The sequence below is a fragment of the Quercus suber genome, unplaced genomic scaffold, assembly GCF_002906115.3.
Source record: "Quercus suber isolate HL8 unplaced genomic scaffold, Cork oak 2.0 scaffold_276, whole genome shotgun sequence".
Lineage (NCBI taxonomy): Eukaryota > Viridiplantae > Streptophyta > Magnoliopsida > Fagales > Fagaceae > Quercus > Quercus suber.
In genome coordinates, this window is record NW_027069732.1 from 472,719 (window position 1) to 499,926 (window position 27,208).

The 27,208-nt window shown below is 36.0% G+C and overlaps 1 long non-coding RNA gene across 1 annotated transcript; it reads left to right on the forward strand.

Annotated features, from left to right (window-relative positions):
• Nucleotides 1-306: 306 nt before the first annotated feature.
• Nucleotides 307-3,537, forward strand: LOC136070991 (uncharacterized). Its single transcript, XR_010632268.1, has 2 exons — nucleotides 307-640; nucleotides 3,217-3,537. It is a non-coding gene; the product is annotated as an uncharacterized LOC136070991 (long non-coding RNA).
• Nucleotides 3,538-27,208: the final 23,671 nt, after the last annotated feature.

Genomic DNA, 27,208 nt, shown 5'->3' on the forward strand with positions numbered 1-27,208 from the left:
TATATAGTTGTTAGACTATACAAAGTGGTTAAGTTATGATATATATATATATATATAGTTGTAGGTGTTTTAATTAAACATGATGCATGGGATAGTATAGTAGAAATTCAACTCACATGCAACCAATGAGAATTCAAAACAAATAATGCTAAGCATCATGCATGTTGACAAATCAAAAGGCCAAGACTTGGCCGGCCATGCAATCACCAAGTGCCACCTTATTCATTCTTTGACTTTCTCAAGCAAATAGAACATCCAAGAGGTAACTCCCCTCTAATTTTCCACAGGTACACACATACACAAAAATCAGAAAAGTCACACACTTTGCCCATTTTCTCTTAAGGAAAGAGCTAGGAAGCTCCCCTTAAGCCTTTTTCTCCAACACACGTATCTCCCACCCCAAAAGTCCACACTCTTTATCCTCTTTGGCTGCTCAAAAGTCTTCTCCTTATCTTTCTTTTGCTGAACCAGAAAGTTCAGCACTCTTTCTCTTCTCCTTCTTCTTTATTCTGGTTTCTTTCTTCTTCCCCTCTCACACGGCTGTAACTCTCTTTCACCCTCTCAACAAAAATCATAGACAACTCTCTCTATGAAGAAATTAAGAGCCTAAACCCTAAGGTTTCATCTTCAAAGTATGTAGGTAAGTAATCAAAACTTCATTTAATTTTGGGTATGTTGATAGTATAATTGCCTTTGAGTACTAAACCTTGAACCGAGTTATACAAAATTACTCTATGATCCAGACATATCATATGATGAGCATAATAAATTATAGCTCAAATCATTCACCCTAACTTTAGAGTCAAATCCTCAAAGTTAGGCATGCCCCTTACTGTTCACTGTTTTATTCCAGCAGCATATACTTCAATTATAAAATACAAACGGACCAACAAAACACATCCAAACCTCATACAATTTTACAGAGCAACTCCTCTGTATGTCCAGTATACACCATAAAATTTCATAGTCCAAGCATAAAAGCATAATTTACTAAAAATCATACAATCCAGCATACTCAAATCTGTCCTGACAGAATTTCTTGCAACTTCAAAATTAAATCATTATTTTTGTACTCATCCAATTACTGTGAGACCAATTCCATAACAACCGTATATGTCTTAGATCTCATATAAAATAACCCTAGCATCCAAATTCACTATATACGATTTAATACATAATTTATTATGCATGAACACAGAATCTGTCACAGGGATAGCTTCAGTGCATGTTCTTTCTAAAATCATCAATAAATAGTAATAGGTCTTAATTTCATTTGGGTATTTTTATACCTATAGTATACATATTAATCTGTTAATAAGCATTCAATAGTCCATACACCATCACTCTTTCAACTTACAAAAACAGAATCACAAGTTCAGTCTCACAAATCAGAACAGAGGATAAAGAAATAGAAATAACAAAACAATTATACTATCAACATACCCAAAATNTTGGCTTCCCCACAAGTTGGCCGTAACCAACAAGGGGCGGGTACAGCAGAGCCAGTCCCACTTATAATGGCCAATCAGATAACGTTTTCCATGGAAAGCTAGTAATTAACCCCTACTAGCAGAGTTCAGATCACCAGAGGACATAACCCGAAAACATTTCATACTTTACATCATACTGACATTTCTTATTTTGCATAATGTTTCATTATAATAGCATTTACATTCTTTTCTTTAAGCATCATGTTCGTGGAATTAGTAATAGCATTAATATGCTTAAATCATATACATAGGGTTTCGGAAGCCCACGAACATATCTTTGTCTAATAATGCTTACATGCCATATCTCTAATCAAAAACATTTTAATGCATAACATACTTTAAAATAACCTCATGACTTACCAAATGCCCATATAACTTATCCCTTACCTGATAGCAGAGGAACCGAGAGCCTAAAGTCGAAGGAGCTTAGACCCAGCGGTTGGTAACACCTAAACCGAAATCAAAACTTATTACTATCCATAACTTCCTCATCATAACTTACACATTCATCTCAAAGCCTATCTCTTAAAATTAAAGAAATCCTAATTCCACCTCAAAGAGGTTCCCACAAACAAAAATACATTCATCAAACATCATTATGCACCAACCATAGAGAGACCAACATTTTCACATTAATAGCATATCTCTAGAAGAGCTAACTTCATTTTAAAAAGGGTACTTTGAGCTTAGGGCAACAATGTATGCATAAACACAAACTCTTTTAAGCATTGTCATATAAACATAAACACTCTTAAGGAAACATACAACATGTTTAACAAAATAGCTTCATAAATACAACCGTCGAATGGTTTAGAACCCCTCCTTTGAGTACTAAACCTTGAACCGAGTTATACAAAATTACTCTATGATCCAGACATATCATATGATGAGCATAATAAATTATAGCTCAAATCATTCACCCTAACTTTAGAGTCAAATCCTACCCCCATGGTTGGAAGATATGTATTATGATGTGATCCCGGGAATACCTGGCATTGTGGGGAATGCTGGATGCCTAGCACTGTGGTGCTAGAAGCCTCCCAAATAAGTACAGACTTATCAGCTAGGGACTAACCAATAAGTTATTTATGAACAGCTATGTTATGTTATTAATCATGAGAGAATTATTTTATTTAAATGCATTGGGAAAGGTTAAAAGCTCTCATGAAAAGAAGAAGTTTCTGATGAAAAGAAAGCTGTTCATTAAAGATAAAAGTTTCTGAAGTTCTGTTATGTTATAAAGATAAAGTTTCTGAAGAAAGTACAAGTTCATGTTAAGAAGTCATTAGATATCTGTTTTTCTTATGAAACGTTAAGTTTTATTATTATGGAAGTTATAATATGTTTACGAGAAGAAGTTTATGAAGAAAAGTTTTATTATCCTATAAGATGCTTCCAGTTTAAGACAAAGTTACCGATTATTTTATTTAAGTTAAAATGATTATTTTGTAGTGAAATTATATATGGTGACTTTGTAAGAAATGAACGAAATTCAATCTGAAAGGTTTCGATAAAATTATTCTGATAAAGAAAGGGAGAACAACTATTTTCCTACGAAAAGCTTATAAGCTATTATTATAAATAGTATAAAATACTATGCATGAAATGATGTTCTCCTATCCGAACGTTGATAAAATGAAATAAATTGATTTACATGCATCCTTATTGAATTCTCATATATCTTACCTTTACTGAGCTGTGTAGCTCACCCTTTCCACTCTTTCAGTTAGCAGGTTTTTAATTTGGAGCAGAGGGAGCCTTAGTCAAGTTTTGGAAGGAGCTGGTTTTAGTTTATATGTATAGATCCTGAAGTAGTATTTGATGTTTAGTTTTGCAGTATTGTGAATTTTAGGATCTAATGAAAGTTGTACCTCAAGGTATTAAAAGATGTATTATGTGAAAGTATGAAATTTGAAAGACTGGTGAATTATGTTATTCTTTGAGTTCAGTATAGATGCTCTGAATGTCAAGTGAAAAATTATACCATTTAAGTAAAGAAACAAGGATTTAAATAAAGAGAGAAGCTTTTGTAAAAGCTTTTGTGAAAGTCTCATTAAAAGTTAAGTTGGTTCTTGTTAATATTAGGTTTAAACTTGATATTAGCATGCCGGTCATGGTCACAAATCCGAGTATCGGGTTTGGGGCGTGACACAAGGCATGTATTGATTTAACTTAGAGCTAGGCCTATTAACAGTTAAACCTTTTTTTTTTTTTTGAGAAACTATTGACAGTTAAACCTAGAATGCCCAAGTTGATACTTTTTTGGTTAATTTTTTTTTCATTTTTTTTTTAATTCTAGATTAAAAGCTGTTAGTATTGTGATTTGAGCCAACATGTTATATACAACAACTAATGATCATTTTGATGGCTATAAACATTTTCTTTTTGATACTTTGTAAAGGGGAAAAAAAATTAAATCATATTTCAAGGAAAATGTAGATGTCTAAAGGGTCCAAATGTTCTGCAATACTCTCTTAGGGCAAGTAGAGGTGTGCTCAGTTCGGTTTTGGTCGGTTTGTATGGGTATGGCTAACCGAACCGAATATTTCGATTTGTGAAATTCTCAATTGAAACCGACTGAAATGGCTAGAAATCGATCGGTTTCAGTGTATTTCAGTTTCAGTCGGTTTTGGTCGATTTTCGATTTTTCAAAGAGAGGGTTATTGAGATTTTCAAAACCACACTCTTTCAAAAGATAAAGCAAAAACCAAAGCATATAAAATCACATTCAAAATCAATAAAAACCACAAGCTCAAAACTTTTCACACAGATCACTCTAAAGCAAAATCACCGTTCACTTGAAAAAAAAATCATAGTATAAACGGAACAAAACAAGCACAACCTAAAGTGTAAAAAAAAACTCACTGATTATATGAGAATCTGAGATATACAAAAGATCAGGGAAGTAGAGATTTTTTACAATTGGTCTTCATCGATCTGAAGCGAAGAGAAGAAACTCGGAGAGAGAGAGAGAGAGAGAGAGAGAGAGAGAGAGAGAGAGAGAGAGAGACTGAAGAATTTGAGTGAAGAAAGCTTGAAAGAGAGAGAGAGAGAGAGAGAGAGAGAGAGAGAGAGAGAGAGAGAGAGAGAGACTGAAGAATTTGAGTGAAGAAAGCTTGAGAAAGCTTCTTCTTCCATTTTGCTCTGTGTGTGTGTGTCTTGAGAGAAAAAGTTGGGAAAGGGGCGGCTGAACTGAAGAAAAGAAAAGAGAAGAATAAAATAGGGGAGGGGTATTTCTGTATTTATATCATGCTCTAGGGTTTTAAAAAATTAAATAGCAAAAAACCACATCCCACACAAAGGCTTGAACCTGGAATCAACTAGCCAAACCACAAGGAGCATACCACTAAGTCACTGATCAGCTATGTATTAAAGGTACATAAATATAAATATAAATATATATATATATATTTATCTATTTATTTATTCGGTCGGTTCGGTTGGATTCAGGGTGAAAAAATCCAACACCAAAACCGAAACCAAAAATTTCGGTTTTTTGCACACCCCTAAGGGCAAGGCACGTACTTCCCAAATCAAGTCTAAGCCCAAGTGATGTGCTAATTATTTCTACTAGCTTATTATTAACCCTTTATCTTCTGTGGCTTTAGTCGGGTGCTCATTCAGAATATTTGCGATTGTGCCTTGTGCTGCCAGTTTTTTCATCAATTGAAATGGTTATAAAGTGGCCCCAGGACATCAGCTAGTATTGAAAAAGATGTATTTGAACTTTACCTCTCATGTTCTCATTTTGTTATTCTTTTCTTTATAGTCAAGAAATTCGTAACTAACAGTTCTTGAAAAGCCAGGATGCAACATGATAAAAACATGAAAACTAATTTATAATAGTATATTTTTGTTTGCTCCAAAAGAAAAGGGCCTTGATTAAAAAATAGGCCCAGCATCTTATAGAGCCTAACTGGCCCAATCTGTTCCTCAAAAGTCAAAAGTCAAAACTCTCAATAGTTCCCTTTTCAAGAATCAGTGATTTACGACAGAATGAGAGAGGGAAGCAGAGGCAGCTGGGTCTCCTCTGCCATGAAAGCCTGAGATTAATGGCCTCTCTCCCCGCCAATGCCGGTTACAAGCTCCACTCATCTGAACTCCGCTGCTCAGTGATCGGTCTATAAGTTACACGTACAACGCATTGAAACTATCACTATAATTAGGTGATCAATGTTACTATGTGTTTTCTGTTTCTTTTTCAATTGCATCATCATACCCTACCATATCTTGTTGATTATATGGTAGACTTGGTAGTATTAATTGCAAGCAGTTTACGCGTTGAATTGGACGTCCCATTTGAGATCAGCATCTCTTTCTGTGCAGAGTTGCAATCAGCACATTCTTTGTTATAAAATTCTGTTTACAGAAATAATTTAATCGAAATATGTTAGAACTTTGGAATAGTGCTTAATTTGAGAAGATTATTCGGATTGAATCAAGAGTTTCTTTTCCAACCTATTAAGAGGAACACATACTAGTTCCAGTTTTTAACTGGTCTTGAAGTGGTCTTTATGTCGCTAAAATTGTACAGCCCTTATGAGGTTTATGAAATTACATTGTCCCTTGTTTTGAATTGTATGCACACCCTTCACTTTTAAAAATAAACTTTATTTTTAATAAATAAGATAGATTTAAACACATAATGTCCATTCCAAAATAATTGTTACATGGTAATTGTTCTTTAGTATCAATAAGTTTTTGATGTAAACGAAATTGGAGCCCATGTTATTTTCAATGATAAGTAATTTTGTTAATTGAGCTTAAATTTCAAAACTATTTTTAAGTTTATTTAGGAAAATTGAAAAAATAATTTTTTTAAAATCATATATTTTCACTTTTACACTCCGTCTAAGTGAAATTTCCTTGAAATTTCTCTTTTACCCTCTTGTTATTAAACCTACACAAATACACCAGACTACACTAAAATTTTGAAAGTCTCCTCTCAACTCTAAGTAAATCACTTAAAAAATCACTAAACATTTCGCACATAATAAGATAAAAAGGCATGTTACATTTATGTGATAAGTCATTTTAGGACTACATTATCTAACACTACTTTTGTCATAACTTAATGACTTATATGATTGTAATTGATTAAACATCACTTTCAATTGAACCTACCTCTCTTTTTCTACTCACAATTGTATGTTGTGGCCAGATCAAAGTGTACCGACTTTCTATTATAAGTTTGAATTATGTGTGAGGGTTGTTTTTTATTTTTTGGGCGGTTTGACTTTTACTGTGTAGTAGTAGAGTTGACTAAAACTCTCTCTCTCTAAAAAATTCCATCTCATATATCTTTTTATTTTTTTTCCTCCTCTTTTTGTCTAAGTCCCTTTCTCATCATCTTCCCCTCTCTCATTTTCTTATTGCCGAAAGTCTCTCCCTTTGCTCTCTTCCAATTTCCTTCCATTTTCCACTGTCTTTTCTTCGAAATTCTTCTTTCTTTATTTTCTTTCTTTTTCATTTATCTTTCCTGTAGGCTTCCATCTTCGCTACCAAAGACTGAGGATTTTTAGAGGGATCACGGGTGATCTTTTTAAGGGTCTTGATGGTTTTCTTTGATGGTTGGTCATGTGGATATGTGTTTCTAGGGCCACTATAAATAAGTGCAACAATCCCATAAAAAAAAAAAAAAATTAATAATAAAATAAGTGCAACTATTGTTAGGGTGCTGGGCAAGCTATAGTTTTAGAGTTACAATATTGGGTGACATTATTGTAAATATATTGAACATTGTGGGACCTACAAGTTTGGCATCTTACTGCACGTAACAGTACATTGTCTCTCTCTCGTCCACGAGCTAGTATATGCCGGGTACTCACAAGGGGGCAGGACCCACATACTGTGGGGTCCACCCCTCTATGAAGTACCCGACATATATACAAAGTACAGGATATAAAAATCGCTCGTCCACAGCCTTCTCCTCAGTCCTTTCTCTGATTACTTTACCTCATCTCTCTCTCTCTCTCTTTACTTCACCTCTGTTGTTTTTGCTCTCTCTCATATCAAGTGATCCAACACCATTATTACCAACAACAACAAAAGAAAGCCAAATAAAAAAATATTACACCTACTTTTAGATCGGAAGTTCATCATATCAAAGATCAAAAAAAAAAAAAAAAAAAAAAAAAAAAAAAAATGTTTGATTGAAAAGGAGCGGGGGTAAAGGAGGGAAAGGAAGCAATGACTATTTTACTACATTCCCCCACCATACAATTTCGGTTGAATAGTGGACGCAAAACAAAGGTTAATAGAATAATTTAATGCATCTCATTCTAAAAGTATTTTTCATTTACTTTCTATCTCTACTCCTTTGAAGGTCAGCTAGACATTCACATGGACGGAAAGGTACTTTAATCTATCCCTACTGATTTCCTTTTTAGTCACATCGTTTCTTTCCTGTCAATCAAAGTTTAGGCTTTGCTGGATTTTTTTTTGGGGTACTAGCCATATACTCTTTGGCATGTTTCAGTAGAAGATCATATGCAATCATAAGGAAAATTATTCAATATTTTGGACTACTACAATGTGATATTCCTTACTTTCATATGAATGATGAACCCTACTATAAATTTAGTAAGATCTATCATTTATATCATAGAAGGAAGTATTACTTCGATATACTTTGAAAGAAATTTCATTGCATAAACAATAAATGCTAGCTTCTTCTTGGTTTGAGGAGAGAGGAGGGTGCCTTGTAGCGTGGTGTATGTAAGCTATGGTCATTAATTGGTCAATTAGCAATCTTTAAACCTTATTATATGTATCCTTTCCATTTTACTTAAAATAGAGACAATCAATTTTACAGTGATGATTTTACAGTAAACAATAGTGCCCAAAGTACACGTTGTGAGGATGAGTGATTGTTTTCCTAGAGGAGAACTCTTTTAAAGGTTTGGGTCCTCATGAGAGTGGTTACTCAACTAAATATTTGTTATCCTTTAGATTGAGAATTTTACAATTGATTAGCTACTTATTTTATTAGAAGAAAAAAAATTCATCCATGAAATAAGTTTTTATTAAATCACTTTAGAATTACATCAATGGAATTATGAAAGAAAAATTACTTGACTTTAGTCCCAGATATAATCTGAAAAATGAAAAGGTATAATGCTTTCTTCCTAAATACAATCTTAAAGATAAAAAAAAGTATAATCTTTTGTTTTTGTTTTTGTTTTTTTTATTTTTTTTTATTACAATCTAGAATGAAAGTAAAATTAAATTGATAAGGAATTGGTTTTCGAACTCAACACAACAAACTGATATTAGAAATTATAGGCCTCCGTCTATGGCATCACAGCAATTTAGCAATTTAATTTTGCTTATTTTTTATTTTTTTAAATTTTGCTTATTGTTGGATCCCATTAATTGTTATGAAAGCAGAATTAAATTGCTCCCAATTCCATTTATGATATCCTTCTTAAATTGTAATAGTAGGGATGGAGAAATAATTTATGCTTTCGGGGTTGAGGGAGAAGGGGGAGTATGAAACAAAAACAGATTCATCTTTCAAAAACAAAAAAAATATACTAAGATTCAAAAGTAAATTAATATATGATCATTTAAACTAACATCTGTTTAGTATTAACAAAATATAAATAACATAAAGACAAAATAATTTATTTTTAATACATTTTAACGCAATTACTTATGCTAAGAGATTTGTAATTTAACTATTACCTTCTAGTAGTTTAATTGTTACCTTCTAGTATTTTGAAATGAGTCATTTAGGATTCAAATCTTCCTCCTCCAAAATTGAATTTAAAAAAAAAGTCCCATTAAGCTATTAAGTTAAACTTAATGCTATTTTGAATTCCAAAATTCGTCTGTGATTGATTTTATAATAAATTACTTTATGTTGTAATTTCCCTTTTATTCTGCAAAATGAAAGAGTAGGTTAAAAAATTATTTTTGATTTTGCTGTAATGTCTAGTTTTAATAATATTCATGGTTCGAAAAGTCAAGTATGGTTGGTTTTCTCATCTTCTACATATAAAATAAAAATCTTATTTATTATCTCATTATATATCCATTATTCATCTAACTAAAAACTAATTAGGGTTTCCAAGTATTATTTTTCTTTTTTGGTAAAAAAAACAAACACACAAAAACAAAATTTTAAAACTACTCCACCTCAGCTGCTCAACGTTCTATTCTTTGGATTTGGATCTGATGCCATAGCCAATACCCCAAAATTACTCACAAAAAATTTCAACTTTTTTAATCTTTTACCTCCTTTGACTTTTAAGTTTTTAAATTTTAAACCTTTTTGATCTAATGGCTAATATTAAAAGTAACCTTCTTAACTTTTGATCACAACCATTAAAAATGTATTGCATATTAGGGTTATTGTAACTGATCTCAATCCATATTCTCTAATGTGTACAATATTCTTCTAATTTGTTAGTTTAAGATATAAAATATAAAAACACTCAAACAAATCATTTGGGTTTCAGAAACAACAACACAATATCCAAATCACAAAGTTTGTAGTTTTTATTATTATTATTTTGGGTCCTAAACAGAAAATAGCAAAAGTGCTAATTAAACACAATTGTTTGGGAAAAAAAAAGGTTCGCAAACAAAGAATTTTTTTTATGTAAAATGAATTTTTTTTTCCATCAGCGACAAGAATGGACTAAATAACCATTTTATTTTATGAATTTATTTGGCAATATTCAATTAGGGGGACCATGAAAATTTAACCCCAAAATTTAAAATCATACATATAAAAATATACAGTTTAAAACATAAATAAAATCTTAGGGGGGAATGGCCCCATTTAGTCTTCACATGTGACATGGCTTCATTCATGTATAATAAATTAATATTAAGTTAATAATTAACCGCAACAATCTTGTTAGAAAGTACTATCTAAAAATCCTTCTATAAAACAAACTGATATTAAGAGATTCTGCTATCACAACAATGAGATCCAAAGTTTCTTCTAAGAATTATTGTCGTTGTTAAGGTTAGAGAAACGGATATAGAGCATAAAGAGCTTGGAAGAGAGCTCGAAGTTGGTGCTAGTAACAGTAAAATGAGGATTTGCAGTGTCTACAGGGGGGTTTGTGGGTATGAACATATGATTTTGGTGGTTGTTGATGGTGGTGGTGGTGGTGGTGATAGATTCCGAGTGGTAGTGGTGGGCTATGGGGTAATGGCTGCTGTGGTTGAGTTTTTTTTCTTTTTGGTGGAAGATGATTGTGTGNCCATGAGGCGAGCTGTAAGTGGTGGGTTCACACCTCCTTCACTCACAATTCACCATGTAGTGAGTTGTAACAAAAATTGTGTACTTTATTTGTGATTCTAGCATTATTCCTATAAAAGCATTAGTATTGGCGGGTGTAAAACCCTGCAAATTGCTATTTTAGCAACCCACCCACTCGAATTGAGCTTTATCCCAATGTGCATTGCTAAAAACTTTTAACAACCATGAATAATATGTTGGTGTATATACAACCTACTATTCATGGGTTGAAAACATAAATATATTACTTTATTCTCTCTCTCTCTCTCTCTCTCTCTCTCTCTCTCTCTCCTCTCCTCTCCTCTCCTCTCACTATTTCGTCCCTGCTCTCTCTCTCTATTTTGTTTTCCTCTCTCTCGCTTTCTCTTTCTCTTTCTCTCTAGTCCTTCACTCTGGACCCTGGTGGTTGAATAAATGTTGGAGAGGTGGTAGATCGGCAGTGGTGTAGGTTTTGATCAATAGTGGGTGTGGGTTTCAGGTGGGTTTTGATCTGTCTCTCTCTAGTCCTTCAGTTTGGGACCTCGGTGGTTGAATCAATGTTGGAGAGGTGGTAGATCAACAGTGGTCTAGGTTTTGATCAACAGTGATTGTGGGTTTCGTGGTGAGTTTTGATCATGGTGGTGGTGAGTTTTGATCAACAGTGATGGTAGGTTTCGTGGTGGATTTTGATCACTGTGGTGGTGAGTTTTGATGTGAGTTTTTATCGATAGCAAAATATGGGTTTTGGTGGTTGTGATGTTTGTGGTGGATTGTGACGGTGAGTCTGTTTTTTTTATGGTTGTTAGTTGCAGTGGTGATGGTAAGTAGGTAGTGGTTCCAATTTAGGTTTGGGTTTTTTTTTTTTTTTTTTTTTGAAGGGTAGGGGGGGGGGGGCGCAAGGGAAAAATGTGCTAGAGTTGCCACCTAATTATATGGTCTATGAACCATGAATATAGTGTCATTTCGAGGAATGATCATTGATCTTACTACCAGAGTATGGGTTTGGAGTTTAGGTACGTTATTAGGAAGGTGTTAGGCACCCAAGATCACCCAACCCTAAAGTTGGCCTCCCATCTTTGTGTCTTACATCTTACCCTTATTAAAAGCATGTTCAACACTTGCATCATTATTCACACACACACTAGCATACATCTAAGCATACAACATGGTATGTTTCATCCTAAACAAAACATACTTATCCATCTACCCAAACAAAAGGGAACCAAACATATCAAAGAAACCCTAGCATTCATCTATCATGTGAAAACCTATCATACATCTAAAACATATCATACATATCATAAACCAAGTGTTAACATACTCGAAACCTTAATCATAGATCTAAGCATGTTCCATCATATCCTAAGACTAAAGCACAAATGCATGGACATTGCTAATGCATGACTTACCTTTACTTACCTCTCAGCAGCACAGAACCTATGGCATCAATGCATGAGCATGTGAATGAATGGTATTAAAACTAAGAAACCCTAATTTAAACATGTGATAATCAAACAAGCATGTTAAAAGGTGAACAAGAACTTATGGGGCTTAAAACATATGAAAGAAAGGCTATATAGAACAAACATGTGAATGCATAAACAAAACAAACAAAACTTTAGGGTTTCTAGGCAACGACATCACGCACGCTAGAACAGGTCTACGTACGCTAACTCAAGCCTGCTTGTGCAGGCTAGATCATGCGTACGCAGATCTTACCCAGAAAACCTAAAAACACAGAAATGGGGCAGAACTTTAAAAACAACGAACTAACAACCTAATGTACTGGAAATATGAAAAGAACTAAAGGGCTAATGTAAACAAACATGTACAAACATGAACTAAGCAAAAAAAAAGATTAAAACGCAGAAGAAAAGCAAAAAAGGAAGAGAAATAAAAAAGAAGGGTTAGACTCAATACCTTAAACAAAAGCTTTCCAAGCTTGATTTTAACCGTTCCTCTCACTCAAATCTATTCACAAACCAATAAGAAAGTGACTAACAATGTTAAACTGAAAGGATTGGGGCCAAAAAATGTCTCAATCAAATAAAATTGACTTGAGGGTATTTTGTGAAAAACTTCCTTTTTAGGGTCCGTTTGTTTTGGTGGTAAATGATTTCAGGAAATCATTTACCACCTAACCCATGTGTTTGGAAGACAAGGGAAATGCTAATTTCCGGAAAATATGGTTCAACTTTGACCATATTTTCCCCTTTGACGCGGAAATGGTTTTACGCTTTTATTTTACCTTCAAACCATTTCTGGGTCTCGCACAAAAACGCACACAAGATACACGCACAAAATAGAGCCTCTGAGAGAAATTGATTGAGAACGAAAAAGAAGAAGAAAACACACAACAGAGCCAGAGAAATTGATTGAGAGAAACGAAAGAGAGAAAACGCCGGCGACCATCTGAGGAAGAAGACACCGGAGCTCGACGCCGAGACCACACCGAGAGAAGTCATCCTCCACCTCCGATCCGAGAAATCCATCACCTTCACCCAGACCCACGAGCAACCTAGACCCACGAGCAACCCATCGCCTTCACCCAGACCCAGACCCACGAGCACAACGAACCCAGGCCCACGAGCAACAGCACGAGCAACCCATCGCCTTCACCCAAACCCATCGCCTCCTCGAGCTCGCCGATCCATGAACCAGACCCATCGTCGTTTGTTGTTTTTTTTTTTGATGAACTGATTGTTGTTGTTGTTGTTGCCGGAATCAATTTTTTGTTGTTGTTGTTGTTGCCGAAATCAATTTGTTGCTGCTGTTGTTGTTGTTGTCGTTGCTGGAAAATAGTATTTTCCTAATACACCCAAACACATAAAAATATTTTCCACAACAATTTTCATAATACAACCAAACATTTGAACATATTTTCCTTTTTCAGAAAATAACATTTCCGGAAAATAGGTATTTTCCGGAAAATATTTTACGGGAACCAAACGGACCCTTATTCACTATTTTTTAGTGAATCTTAGGTTTTCTCCTGTAGGATTTCTATATGTTTTGAAAATGTTCCTTATAAGGCTTTTTATAGATGAAAAAAAATGGAGGTTTGGAACAGCTCCCAAACAATGTGGGATTCGTTTTAAACCTCAGCCATTATTGCAAAAATCTTGTTTTTCTTATGCTTTTAAAACCCTAACTACGTACGCAGGAATGTGCCTGCGTATGCATGCATTGGCTCGCGTACGCGGGCCGAAGGCCACTTTGGTCATTTAATTTCCAAAAAAGGAATTTTGCTCATTTAAAAGGTTATATTTTCTATTTTAACACTCCTCAAGTCAATTTGATATTTGATTGGGCTCTAAATTGGCCTTGGGCCTTAGAGTTCGAGCATTATTAGGGAACGACAGCTCGAGTCGTAAGGGGTACAAAATGCAGTGTCTACAGGGGGGTTTGTGGGTATGAACATATGATTTTGGTGGTTGTTGATGGTGGTGGTGGTGGTGGTGATAGATTCCGAGTGGTAGTGGTGGGCTATGGGGGTAATGGCTGCTGTGGTTGAGTTTTTTTCTTTTTTGGTGGAAGATGATTGTGTGGGTTTACGAGAGAGAGAGAGAGATTTTTTTTTTTTTTTTTTATATATATTATTTGATTGTGTAGTTATATAATTTTTTTGAGTTGAATGTAAAAATAAGAATTGAGATGTTGGGTGCATTGTTAAAAATGTTGATAAAACAGATAAAATAGTATTTAAGGATGTAAAATAGATAAATAAGTTTTTTTTTTTTTTTTTTAATATCCTTGGATATGAATGCTCTAACCAAACATCCCAAAGTTCGGTATCCGACTCGACCCAATCTAGCATCGGTTGGTCTCCATAACTCCAACTACATGTTCATCACTAGATTAGTGAATCATTGCGACGAATAGCGATAAAATGGTTGTCCATACTACAAACCATCTAAACAAGTGACAAGTTAGGTGTGGATGAGCGTAAGAGCATTAATCCCAGACATAAATTTAGCAATTAGTGACCAAATGATAAACGGATGCGAAGCCGTTACCGCCGTCCACTTCTGTACATTTAATGGCTGTGACGAATCTTAAATGGCTAGGATTAAGTGGTCATTACTGAGCCATTAATCCTCCAGCTCAGGTGCAACGTAAGCTGAGGCCAACATATTGAACATTTACTCACACAAAGGCTAATTAAAGCCAGGAGAGACAAGTAAGTGGAAGAACACACACACACAAATCACTCTACAGATTATTGATTTCTAAAGAATTTAGGCTAATTTAAGTATCGGAGGGTCCTTAGTAGGCCCCAAATTGGTGTCATCATCTACTTGGTGTTTTCTCTTAAACAGGAACACACGTCGTCCAACGGTATTGATGAGGCAAAATCACGTTTTATCAGTTTGCCGCTGTCTGTGGGGATCGATGGGCTATCAATTAGTAAGCCATTGAATTCTCTACCGATTAAGTTCCTTAGAACTGATGGACTCAACCACAACAGTGCCGCCGAATCCAGTGGTGATAGCTCAACAAATCCAAGCACTAACAGCCAATGTGCATGGATTTATGAAACAAAATGAAGATTTGAAGCGGTGAGTGCGACCAGAGGGCACTAATATGTCATAGTCACGACGTAACTGTAATGACAATGATGATGAAGCCCATAGCCCGGGGAATAGCAGAAGAGAGACTTCTGAGCACACTGCACAGTCAACTCATGGCAAAGATCAAATGATGAATAATATGAGAAATGAGTTAGATGAAGTCAAGAACACCATGAAAGGAAAGATGGCGATAAACCTCGATGGCATGATCAATAGGACAGACTCACCCTTCATTGCTATTGTTTTGGAATGCCCATTGCCTCCCAAATTCTATCTCCCACAGTTGGAGGTTAATGATGGCACTAAGGATCCCCAAGATCACATAGGGGCATTCAAGACAATATAAAACCTCTAGCAGACTCCAGACAAGGTGATTTGCAGATATTTCCCAACAACCCTCAGGGGAGCAACAAGGGTGTGGTTTAGCAAGCTGCCCACGTTGTCTATCACCAACTTTGAGCAGTTAAGCGACTCTTTTGTCTAACATTTCAGTGGGGGCCAATGCCATAAGAGGCCCACCTCATATTTGTTAACTGTAAAGCACTAAGAAGGGAAAATCCTAAGGGAATATGTGAAACGCTTCAACAAAACAATGTTGAAAATCGACGAGGCAGACAATCAAGTAATAATGACGACCTTCCAAGTGGGGTCGAATAATCCTGACCTTGTCTTCCTCCTAGGGAAGACCCCACCGACCTCGATGACGAATTTGCTGTTCAAAGCACAGAGGTATATGAATGGAGAAGACACACTAACTACAAAGGGATTGGTGGGCAAACGGAAGAAAGAGGAGAATGTTAAGTCGCAGAGCAAGAAGAGGGATCGTAAAGACAATCACTCAGGCACCAAGGCTAGCAAAAGTAATCCGAAAGCACCATCAAAGAAAAAGTTGAATTTCACTCCTTTACTAATGCCTGTGGACAAAATCCTCATGCAAAAAAAGGACGACACTGCTTTGAAATGGCCCAAACCGTTGAGTTCATCCTTAAAGCAAAGTGATCCAAAGAAATACTGTCGTTTTCACAAGGATCATGGTCATTACACTAACGAATATCAGGATTTGCAGGAGCTAATAGAGGAGTTAATCTAAAGAGGGAAACTCCAAAAATTTGTCAAGAAAGACTACCAGACCTGCCACTGAATGGAAGAGAAGTCTATTGACGATAAAAAAGAAGATGAGTGGGACCATCCTAAACAGGTCATGAGAGAAATAAGGACGATCACTAGAGGACTAGTAGCAGGGGGGTTATACAGGTCTTTGAGAAAGGCAATTCAAAGACAAGTCAACAGTGTTTATATAAAGCACCTAATAGCCAAACATCATTGCTCAAGAGATGAAGACATTGTCTTTTCTGAACAAGATGCAAGGGGAGTCAGGTAGCCACATAACGACCCCCTCATTATCATGCTGACTATCGAAGGGTACAATACTAGGAGGTAATGTACATGACGGTATTCCAACAGATGAAGTTGAATCCAAAACACCTCAGACCTTTCAGGTCTCCTCTAGTCAATTTCAGTGGGGACCGCGTAGTTCCAAAGGGCATCATTTCCCCATTGATTATAGCAGGGACTCACCTAGCACAGGTAACAAAGGAGGTAGACTTTCTAATTGTTGACTGTCCTTCATATTACAATGTGATTCTAGGACGACCAATTCTTAATGACCTCAAGGCCACAACTTCTACATATTGACTAAAAGTGAAATTCCCAACCCCCAAAGGGATCGAAGAAATCTGTGGAGACCAGCTTTTAGCCAGGGAATGTTACCAAGCGATACTAGCGTCCAAAGAAAATCATAGCTAGATGGTGGAGGAAAAGCCGCCCAAGCCTATGGAAGCGGCGGAGAGTATAATTAATGGAAGGGCATCCTTCCAAAACTACCAAGGTAGGGAAGGAGCTCCAACTGTCCTTAAAGGATGAACTAGTAAAGTTCTTGAAAAAAAAACCTGGATGTCTTTGCATGAAGTCATGAAGATATGCCGACAATTGACAGAAATGTGATAGAGCATTGCCTCAATGTCGATCCAACAAAAAAGCCCATCCAACAGAAATGACAGGCATTTACCCTAGAGTGAAATAAAGCAGTTATGGAAAAGGTAGATAAGCTCTTGACTGCGGATTTATTCAAGAGGTCTACTACCCCAAATGGCTCGCCAATGTTGTCATGGTAAAAAAGTCCAATGGAAAGTGGAGAATGTGTGTGGACTTCGCCTACTTAAATAATGCATGCCTGAAAGACAATTTACCCCTTCCTAGAATTGACCAGCTCATTGATTCAACAGCTGGCCATGAATTACTAACCTTCATGGATGCATTTTCAGGTTATAACTAGATCCTTATGAATAGGGAAGATCTGGAGAAAACTGCATTCGTGACTAGCTAAGGCCTGTATTGTTACAAAGTCATGTCATTTGGACTGAAGAATGCAAGTGCCACATTCTAGAGACTGGTAAACTAGATGTTCAACAAACAAATAGGCAAAAATATGGAGGTCTATGTAAATGACATGCTCATAAAAAGCAAGGAAGCAAAAACTCACTTTGATAACCTCCAGGAGACGTTCAATACTTTAAGAAGATACAGATTGAAGCTCAACCCTAACAAGTGTGTTTTTGGAGTCTCGTCAAGGAAATTCCTAAATCTCATGGTATCTCAACAAGGAATTGAGGCAAATCTAGAAATGTCAAAGCTATACTTGACATGACTTCTCCAAAGACAATCAAGGAGGTGCAAAGGCTGATAGGACGGATCGCGACATTGGATAAATTCATCTCCAAGGCCACTGATAAGTGCCTCATCTTCTTTAAAACTCTTAAGCAGGCCTTTCGATGGACAGACGAGTGTAAAGCAGCATTTTGGAACCATAAGGAGTATTTGGCCAAACCCCCACTATTAAGCCCTTTTGTAGAAGGGGAAGATCTATTTTTGTATTTGGCTTTATCGCAAATGGCTATCAGCTTAGCCTTGATTCATGAGGAGTCCAGGGTATAGCGACTTGTGTACTACGCTAGCCAAGCTTTTCAAGGTGCCGAAATGAAGTACCCACGGATAGAAAAGATAACCTTCTCCTTGATTGTCACTTCAAGAAAGCTCCGTCCATATTTCCAAGCTCACACCATCATGGTAATGATGGATAAGCCAATCTAGAAAGCCATGAGTAAACCAGATGCAGCAGAATGCATGGTCCAATGGGCGGTTGAACTAAACTAGTTTGATATTGAATACTGGCCGAGAACAGCAATCAAAGCCCAGGCGTTAGCAAATTTTATCATTGAATTTCACCCTTCCAACCCCGGATCTAGAAGCAGAGTACTGTACAATGTGTGCAAAAGGCTTATCTGTCACAAGTCTCGAAGGCTTTGGTGTGATTGTGACCTCATTGGAGAAGGACGCCCTTAAATATGAAGTTTAACTCCAATTTCCAATGACGAACAATGAGGCAAAGTATGAAGCTATCCTCACCAGCTTGAGGATTGCAAAAGCTCTAGGAGTTAAGAATTTGAAGATGAGAACTGATTCCAAGCTAATTGTTGGGCAAATAACCAACAAGTACGAAGCAAAAAAGGAAAGAATGAAGAGATACCTGAAGCTAAAAAATCAATTGGTTGATTATTATGATCACGTCAAGTTTGAGCAATTCCCACGAGAGAACAATTTAGCTACCGACGAGGTCGCTAAGTTAGCATCAACTGAAGATGCCCCAAAAAAGCCTAGGCTATATATGGAAATTCAGACAATCCTTAGCATAAAGGGATTACAAGCCTTCCCAGTTTAGCAGTCGAGCACCTAGATGGATCCGATCCTTTCTAACATCAAAGACGGACAACTCCCATCGAACCCATTCGAAGCAAAGAAGGTTAAAGTCAAAGCCGCAAGATTCATTGTCATGAACGACGAACTCTATAGGAGGGGATTTTCATTGGCTTACTTAAAATGTCTGAATTCTGAAGAAGGGGTGTATGTGTTGCGAGAGATCCATGAAGGCGTTTGCGCGAATCATTCAGGACCTCGGTCTTTAGTTGGAAAGGCAATCAGGGTAGGCTACTTTTGGCCGACCATGCAAATAGACGTAGTTGAGCTTATCAAAAGATGTAATAAGTGTCAACAGTTCAAAAATGTGCAGCATATTCTTTGAGAACTAATGACGAACATTTCTTCACCATGGCCATTTTCCACCTGGGGGATTGACATTGTTGGTCCACTGCCACAAGGGAAAAAATAGGATAAGTTCTTACTTGTTGCTATCGATTATTTCACTAAATTGGTTGAAGTAAAGCCTTTAACAATAATCACGGAAAGCAAGATACAGAACTTTTTCTGGAAGAACATTGTTTGTAGGTTTGGCATCCCAAAGGCAATCATCTCTAACAATAGACGGCAATTTGATAGATAAAATTTCAGAGAATTTTGTGCAAAGCTAGGAATAAAGAACCATTACTCGTCACTTGGCCATCCACAAGCCAACAGACAAATAGAGATAACAAATCATACTTTGCTCCAACTCATCAAAGCATGATTTGAGGGGGCAAAGCCTGCATGGCCAGAAGAGTTACTAGGGATACTATGGGCTTATCGAACAACTGCAAGAACACCAATAGGAGAAACACCATTCAAGTTGGTCTCTGGTACGAAGGCAATTATTCCTCTCGAAGTGGGGTTGTCCAGCCTTAGATGAGCCCATTATGACAAAGATTTCAAACAATGATGAGCTAAGGCTAAGTTTGGATTGTTTATTTGAAGTCAGAGACGAGGCAGCCCAAAGAATGGCCTGATATTAGCAGAAGATGCCAATGTACCACAATTAGAGGGTGAAGCTCAAGAAGTTCAACCCTGACGATGTAGTATTGTGAAAAGTCTCATAAGCCACCAAAGACCCAACCCAAGGAAAGTTAGGCCCTACTTGGGAAGGTCTATATAAAGTCATCCATTACTCAAGAAGAGAAAGCTACTACCTGAAGGACCTCGACGGCAATCCATTGCCTTGTCCCTAGAATGTGGAGCACCTTAAGAAGTACTATCAATAGTACCTAAATCAATAAACTCCATCCATAGGAGTACCTCGTCTAACGATGCATCAGATAAGCGAGATTTCTTTTGCTTTTGCTTTAGCATTTTCCCTTTTAGAATTTTAGTTTGATCAAGTTATTTCCAATTATTTCCCTTGTAATCCCCTCATAAATAAGGGTGAATGAAATAATAAGGCTCCACAAGCCATCTTTTTCCAAAAGGCTTGATCTTCGATTCAGTCGTCCATAGCAACACAATCTCAAGGGTAAAGTTGTAGATGAGATTTGATCATGAAAAAGAGATACCCACAGTAAAAACTCCAAACAACGAGTTTAAATCATGAGGGAACTATTGATGGTAAAAACTCCGTTGATGGGTTTAAATCTCAAGGAAAATTGTTAACGGTAAAAACTCCAACAACGAGTTTAAATTGTAAAGGAAATTATAAATGGTAAAAACTCTAATGACGAGTTCAAATCATTAGTGGTTGATGAGTTTAAATCATAAAAGATATTGTTCATGGTAAGAGCTTCAATGATGAGTTCAAATCATAGACGAAATTGTTAGTGGTAAAAACTCCAATGATGAGTTTAAATCATAAAAGATACTTGTCTATGGTAAGAGCACCAATGACGAGTTCAAATAATAGAAGAAGCAGTTAGTGGTAAAAACTCCAATGATGAGTTTAAATCATAAAAAATACTTGTTGATGGTAAGAACTCCAACGATAAGTTCAAATCATAGCAAAAACTGTTAGTAGTAAAAGATCGTCAAGGGACTTAATTGACGAACCGTTAGTATGTTGACAAGCTGCAAAAAAGACCCTTCTAAAAGAAAGGTCAAAGCAATAAAATAAAAAAAAAAAAATAAAAAAAATAAAAAAAAGAAGAAGAAGAAGATAAAAGGAACTAAAGTTGCATTCAAAATGATTGATGTCTTTTGAACAGAAATTAAAAAAATAAAAATAAAAAAATAAAAAAAAAGCCTCAGAGTAGGAGGCATCCAAAATATCCATTGTTTTTAAAGACGAAATATCAAAGCCTCAAAACAAGAGGCATCCAAAATATCCATTGTCTTTAAAAAAGAGATATTAAAGCCTCAAAATAAGAAGCAACCAAAGTTCAAAAAAAAAAAAAAAAAAAGATTTTAAATGTCTTTTTCAAGGTGCAGCAATAACCTCGTCCACATGACCCTCATCCACACGAGCCTCGTCTGTTGGTCCACCTTTAGTAGCACCATCTCCTCCAACAGTAGCGGCAGTAGCTTCCCCTTGCTCCTTAGCTTCATCAGCAAGAACCTCAGTATCAATGGCCTCAAAGAGATTGGAGAAATCCACAGCTTGACTCTAATGTTTCATCATCCATCTACGAAGAAGCTCAAAGCCTTTGTAGTACTAGATGAACTGAAGGTCAAAAAAGCGTTCGGACTTTAAGAACTAATCAATCACTTTCTCATGCTCCTCGTCAGTCTGAAGAAGAGCAGCCTAAATCTCATCGTCTTTTTGAGTGACGAGTAATTTCTCCACCTTCAATGCCTCATTGAGCTCTTTAATCTTCCCTTTTGCCTTCGTAGGTTCGTGTGCTCAGTCTTGAACTCCCAGTTTCCATGGATTCGACCTTTGAGTTGGCAGCCACTATCTTCTCCTCAGTGCTAAAATAGTCGGTCGTCAGACGTAGTGATTCTCCAAAAACTTGAAAGAATAGTACAAAGTTAGACTCTGTGGACAGAGCAAAAAATTCAATGATGAAGAAACAGTTGAGTATAATACCTGCACTAGTTTATTTATGTGACAACTGACCAACTTGTGAGACGGGATGGAAGATAACCCCTTAAGCTCCTTGTCTGTAATCATGTTGTGAGCCTAACCAAGAGCTGTAGTCGGATCCTCCCAGACGCTTTTTCCAACCTTGCTCTTCCCTTTGGAGCGAGTGGTGGAAGGCGTAAACATCATCATCTTGAGGGATGGAGTTGGAGAAGAAGGGATAGTACGGTGGAAGAAATGGTCATCTCACCTTTCTCCTCATTCAGTTTGCGTTTCTTTGTTTCAACAGCCAGTTGAGACAAATGTTCATTCTTCATTCCCCTAACACGTGCATATTTGTCCTTGCTATACCTAGTGGCCATCTCTACAAAAACAAAACCAGCGAGAGGGATAAGAAACAAAAAGAAAAAGAAAAGGGAGATAAAAAAAAGGAGGATATACATATTTTTCTCTTTTCGGAGTATTTTTCTCAACACGTATTCAGAAGGCTTCGGTCCAAGACAATGATCGTACAAACAATGAGGATCCACAAAATCGTCAAAGTCGTCGATCTTACGAGCAAAATCCAAAGCAACTTTGACTCGGCTCTGATAATGGCTCTCCAAGTCAGGACGTTTAGAAGTTGCAAACCAGGTATCAAGAGAACTATTACATATATGAAACAAAGGTTGTCTTTAATTTTTTTTTTTTAATTTCAAAATGGCGCACCAAGAGATGGGATCTTCCATTTCCGTAGTAACCACAAGACTTCGCCCCAAAGGTCGTCAGTCATGGTTTCCCATCCAAAGCTAGAAACAAAAAGTATCGTGATTTCTAATCACAGAAAGAAGAAGGGAATCCAAAGATGATCCTAGAGTTCCTATTCCAAGGCAAAAGCTCATAATACCCATAATGGGCAGAGAGTTTCAAATGATATAAATGAAGGAACTTGTTCAATGATATCATGTCCCCTTCATAGACAGACACCCAGATTGACATACAACTTATAATCATCCTCTAGGTGTTTGGGACAAACTGCTCAGGGCAAAATTGAGGGAAGAAAGAAGTGACATTATAAATGGGTGAATGGGGAAGCGAAGGCCACACGAGAAGGCAGCTTCTTAGAAGCACACCTCACTATGGGCAAAGGCGCAAGCTTTCTCATTTGGACGAGGTAAGCAAGCGACGGTGCCACGAATGAATTGGAATCTTTTTCTTAAGGATTTCAGCTGTTTCATCTTTAAGCAGCAAGACTAAAAAGGGCATGGAAAGGGAACAAAGAAGAGGATGAAGAAGGGTTTGGGGTTTGCAAAAGCTTCGACACCACAGTGTCCACACCTAGCTCCTTATACTCAGAGTTTGAAAACAAGCCCATCTCTAGCTCGCTAGACTTAGCTTCAGTCTCCCTCCTCTACAATGGCCATCTCCAAATGATATTTAAATAGAGAGTGTCGGATTAGGGGATAAAGGGTAACTAAGATAGGTCTAAAAGCAGCACAACTACGGGGTAAGAACAAGCCTACTTAGGGATGTTTCCCACCACAGTGTTCAAGAAAAACTCCTAGTCTAGAAAAGAAAAAGGAAACATAGGGAGTTTCTTGCCTAAAAGAAACAAAATCAACCATTAATGGAGATTTGAAGTATAGAAAGCTTACTAGGATGAAGTTGGGAGTTTTTGATAGCTTCAGACTTCAGACACAGAGGTTGAAGAAGGAAGAAAAAAAAGAAAACGGTTTCTCAAAAAGGAAAAAACGAAAATCAAGGTGCGGGAAATTCTATGAAATTTCTACAGTCGTGATGAATGGGAAAGGAACACATGTCAATTGCCTAACAGGGAAGTCATATCACATTTATGATGATTTAACGAAAATCTCGGGAAACAAAGGCAGTTGGACCGTCAAAACCATTCATATTCCTTTGGTTATCCAAACCAATGACGACAAAAGGAACAAAGGGGGCAACTAACAAATAGCGATAAAATGGTTATCCATACCACAAACTGTCCAAGCAAGTGACAAGTTAGGTGTGGATGAGCGTAAGCACATTAATCCTAGACATAAATTTAGCATTTAGTGACCAAATGATGAACGGATGCGGACCCGTTACCGCCGTCCACTTCTATACATTTAATGGCCGTTACAAACCTTAAATGGCTAGGATTAAGTGGTCATTATTGAGCCATTAATCCTCTAGCTTAGATGCAACGTAAGGTGAGGCCAACAAATTGAACATTTACTCACACAAAAGCTATATAAAACCAAGAGAGACAAGTAAGTGGAAGATCACACACACACAAATGACTACAGATTATTGATTTATAAAGAATTTAAGCTAATTTAAGTATTGAAGGGCTCTTGGCAAGCCCCAAACCGATGTCATCATCTACTTGGTGTTTTCTCTTAAACAGGAACACACGTTGTCCAACGGTACCGATAAGAAACATATTAACGAGGCAAAATTACGTTTTATATCACTGCATACATCATCTCTTCATTAATTTGACATTTGATTATTTTTGCCGGAGGGCCAATTGTGCTATTGGCTCTCATACTTGTTTACACCTTTTTTTAACAAATATCTACAGTTGTGGAAATATTTACATTTTAAAAAACATGATAAAAATGTCAAACACTTAAAATATGAAAGCGAATATAAAAAATTAATTGTGAGAATATCATTGCCCTTAGAATATATTCACTTGCATGGGCTTAAGTGAAAGAGTGAGTAAAATAAGAGACGTAAAACAGTTTGATTTGTAAAAACCCTTCCAAGAATTCTTAGCCATTTTCTACGGGGTTGAGGTTGACTTGAAACTTGCGTATGTATCTGAAGCCGGTAGGGACGTCCGAGAGGGACTGATGGTCATATGATATCTATCAGAATATTTGCTGTGTCATCGTGAGGACTGACGAGTGACGACTGAGGCGGCATATTCAAACAAAAGACTGTCACGCGGGCTACTGACTTGGCAGTGTTCTTTTTCCTTTTCTTTGTTTGATAGACAGACTAAGCCCATTCCTTCAGGCTTAGTGTGGGTTGGGCTTTTCTCAAGATACTAGGACTAGAAATCCAACCATGTTTGATAGATGGACTAAGCAAAACAAGGGCCTAGCTTTGTTAATGGGCTCAGGTGGTCATTTCCTACTGCAAATAGCAACAGCAACAACCTTCAACCACACCGACACTGCCCTTAGATATTAGGGGAATATCCTCTTATGCTTGTTTACAACGCAATTGATTTTAAATTTATTAGAAAAGTTTTTTTTTTTTTTTAATCACAAATTTCCATTTTTATACTTCTTCTAAGTGAGACATTCCCATTATACTCTCATGTGATTAAACTTAAAACAATCAGACCACATTTAGAATTATAAATAAGTCGAGTATTAAAAGTTCAAGATTGTTCATTTAATTTTATTTTGAATACGAGTTGAGCTCAAGTTCATCACTAAAAAAGACTTGATGTTCAAACTTGATTTATTTTCCGGCCAAACAAGTTTAAGTTTATTCATAAGTTACTAGATTAACTTATTCTTTTCTAATATATACTATACACCACAACTAAATTTTTTACTCTTTTGCAAATATATGCTACAAATTAATAGGTAAATTATAGATGAAATTATACTGTTTGAGTTAATTAAATAAAATTATTTTTTTTATGAGCATAAAAAAATGGATTCAACAATCTTGTATTGTTAGGTATTATATATAATTTTACTACAAAATTAACTATTTATATTATCAATAATTTGATATCTTATGAACTTATTTATAAACTTATACAATTTAACATTCAGTCCATATATAAGTATATTTAAAATATCTAAACATAAAAGGATATAATATAATATATATTTTAATCAAGTCTTGTACTCAAAAACTTGTTCATAAACACATTATTGTGTTTGTGCTCGATTTGTTTAATATTCAAGCTAAAATTAGGCTTGAGCTTGGCTTATTTACTAAACTAGTCTATAAATTGTACAATGCATGAGAAAATAACATAATATGATTTTTCTTCTTTTCAATTTTTTCTAAAAATGAAATTTGATAATTATAATAGTTATTAATAAATACTCATTATTATTGTGTTTGCATATAAGACTATATATTCTAGAAGTAAACATTTATTATGATTTGGTTTATATATGTAACTATATATTTAAATTCATTTAAAAATATATATTGACATAAAGACATATAATATTGTGATTTATCAAAAGCTTACATGGTATAATATTATGAGGTCAACCAAAAGTCGAAGTCAACTTAGTTTATTTACAACTCTAACCACATTATCAATCTACTAAAATCACAGCTCTTTTTTCTCCTCTTTTGTCTAAGTCCCTATCTCATCATCTTTCCCCCTCTCATTTTCTTATGTCCAAAAGTCTCCCCTTTTGCTCATATTATCTATTTTCCGATTTTTTTCTTCTTGCCCAATCCCCTTTATTTATTTATTTTTTCTTGGCCTCCATCTTTGCTACCGAAGACTGAGGATTTTTAGAGGGGTCACGGGTGAGCATTTTTTCTTTTTTTTTTGGCTTAACTTTTTATGGGTCTTGATGGTTTTGTTTGATGGTCACGTGGAAATATGTGTTTCTAGGGCCGGTATTATTTGGTGCAAGTAATGTTAGGGAGTAGGGTTGGGAAAGCTAGGTGCTTGGTAGGTTGAGTGAAGGGCAAAATAGGAAGTTCACTTGGAAGGGAGGGTAAAAGTTGAAGTCTTATAATTATTTTTAATTATAATTTGATAATTACAATGAGAAATATGAACCTTGGATATGTCATTGATACCAAGAAGTAACAACCAATTAAGTTACAATACTCTTAGCAAGTAATTATGAGTCCTTTCATATTTTTCTTTCATGAGCAAGTAGCCACACCTTACCAAGAAAACAAAGCTAATGGTCGTGGAAATAGTTCCAGCACATTTCCACTAGCCTTGCAATGTATTGCATATGTGATATTTAAAACATACATAAACATTTGTTTTTAACGAAGCTCAAATTGATACCAACATATAAATACGTAGAGTTTTTAACTTTAGATAAGAGTGTAGATTGAAGTTATGATTGGAATATAAGATCACTTACTCTGACATCATGATAATCTCAAACGTCTAAGCTGATCGGATGATTAATTAAGCACTAATTAT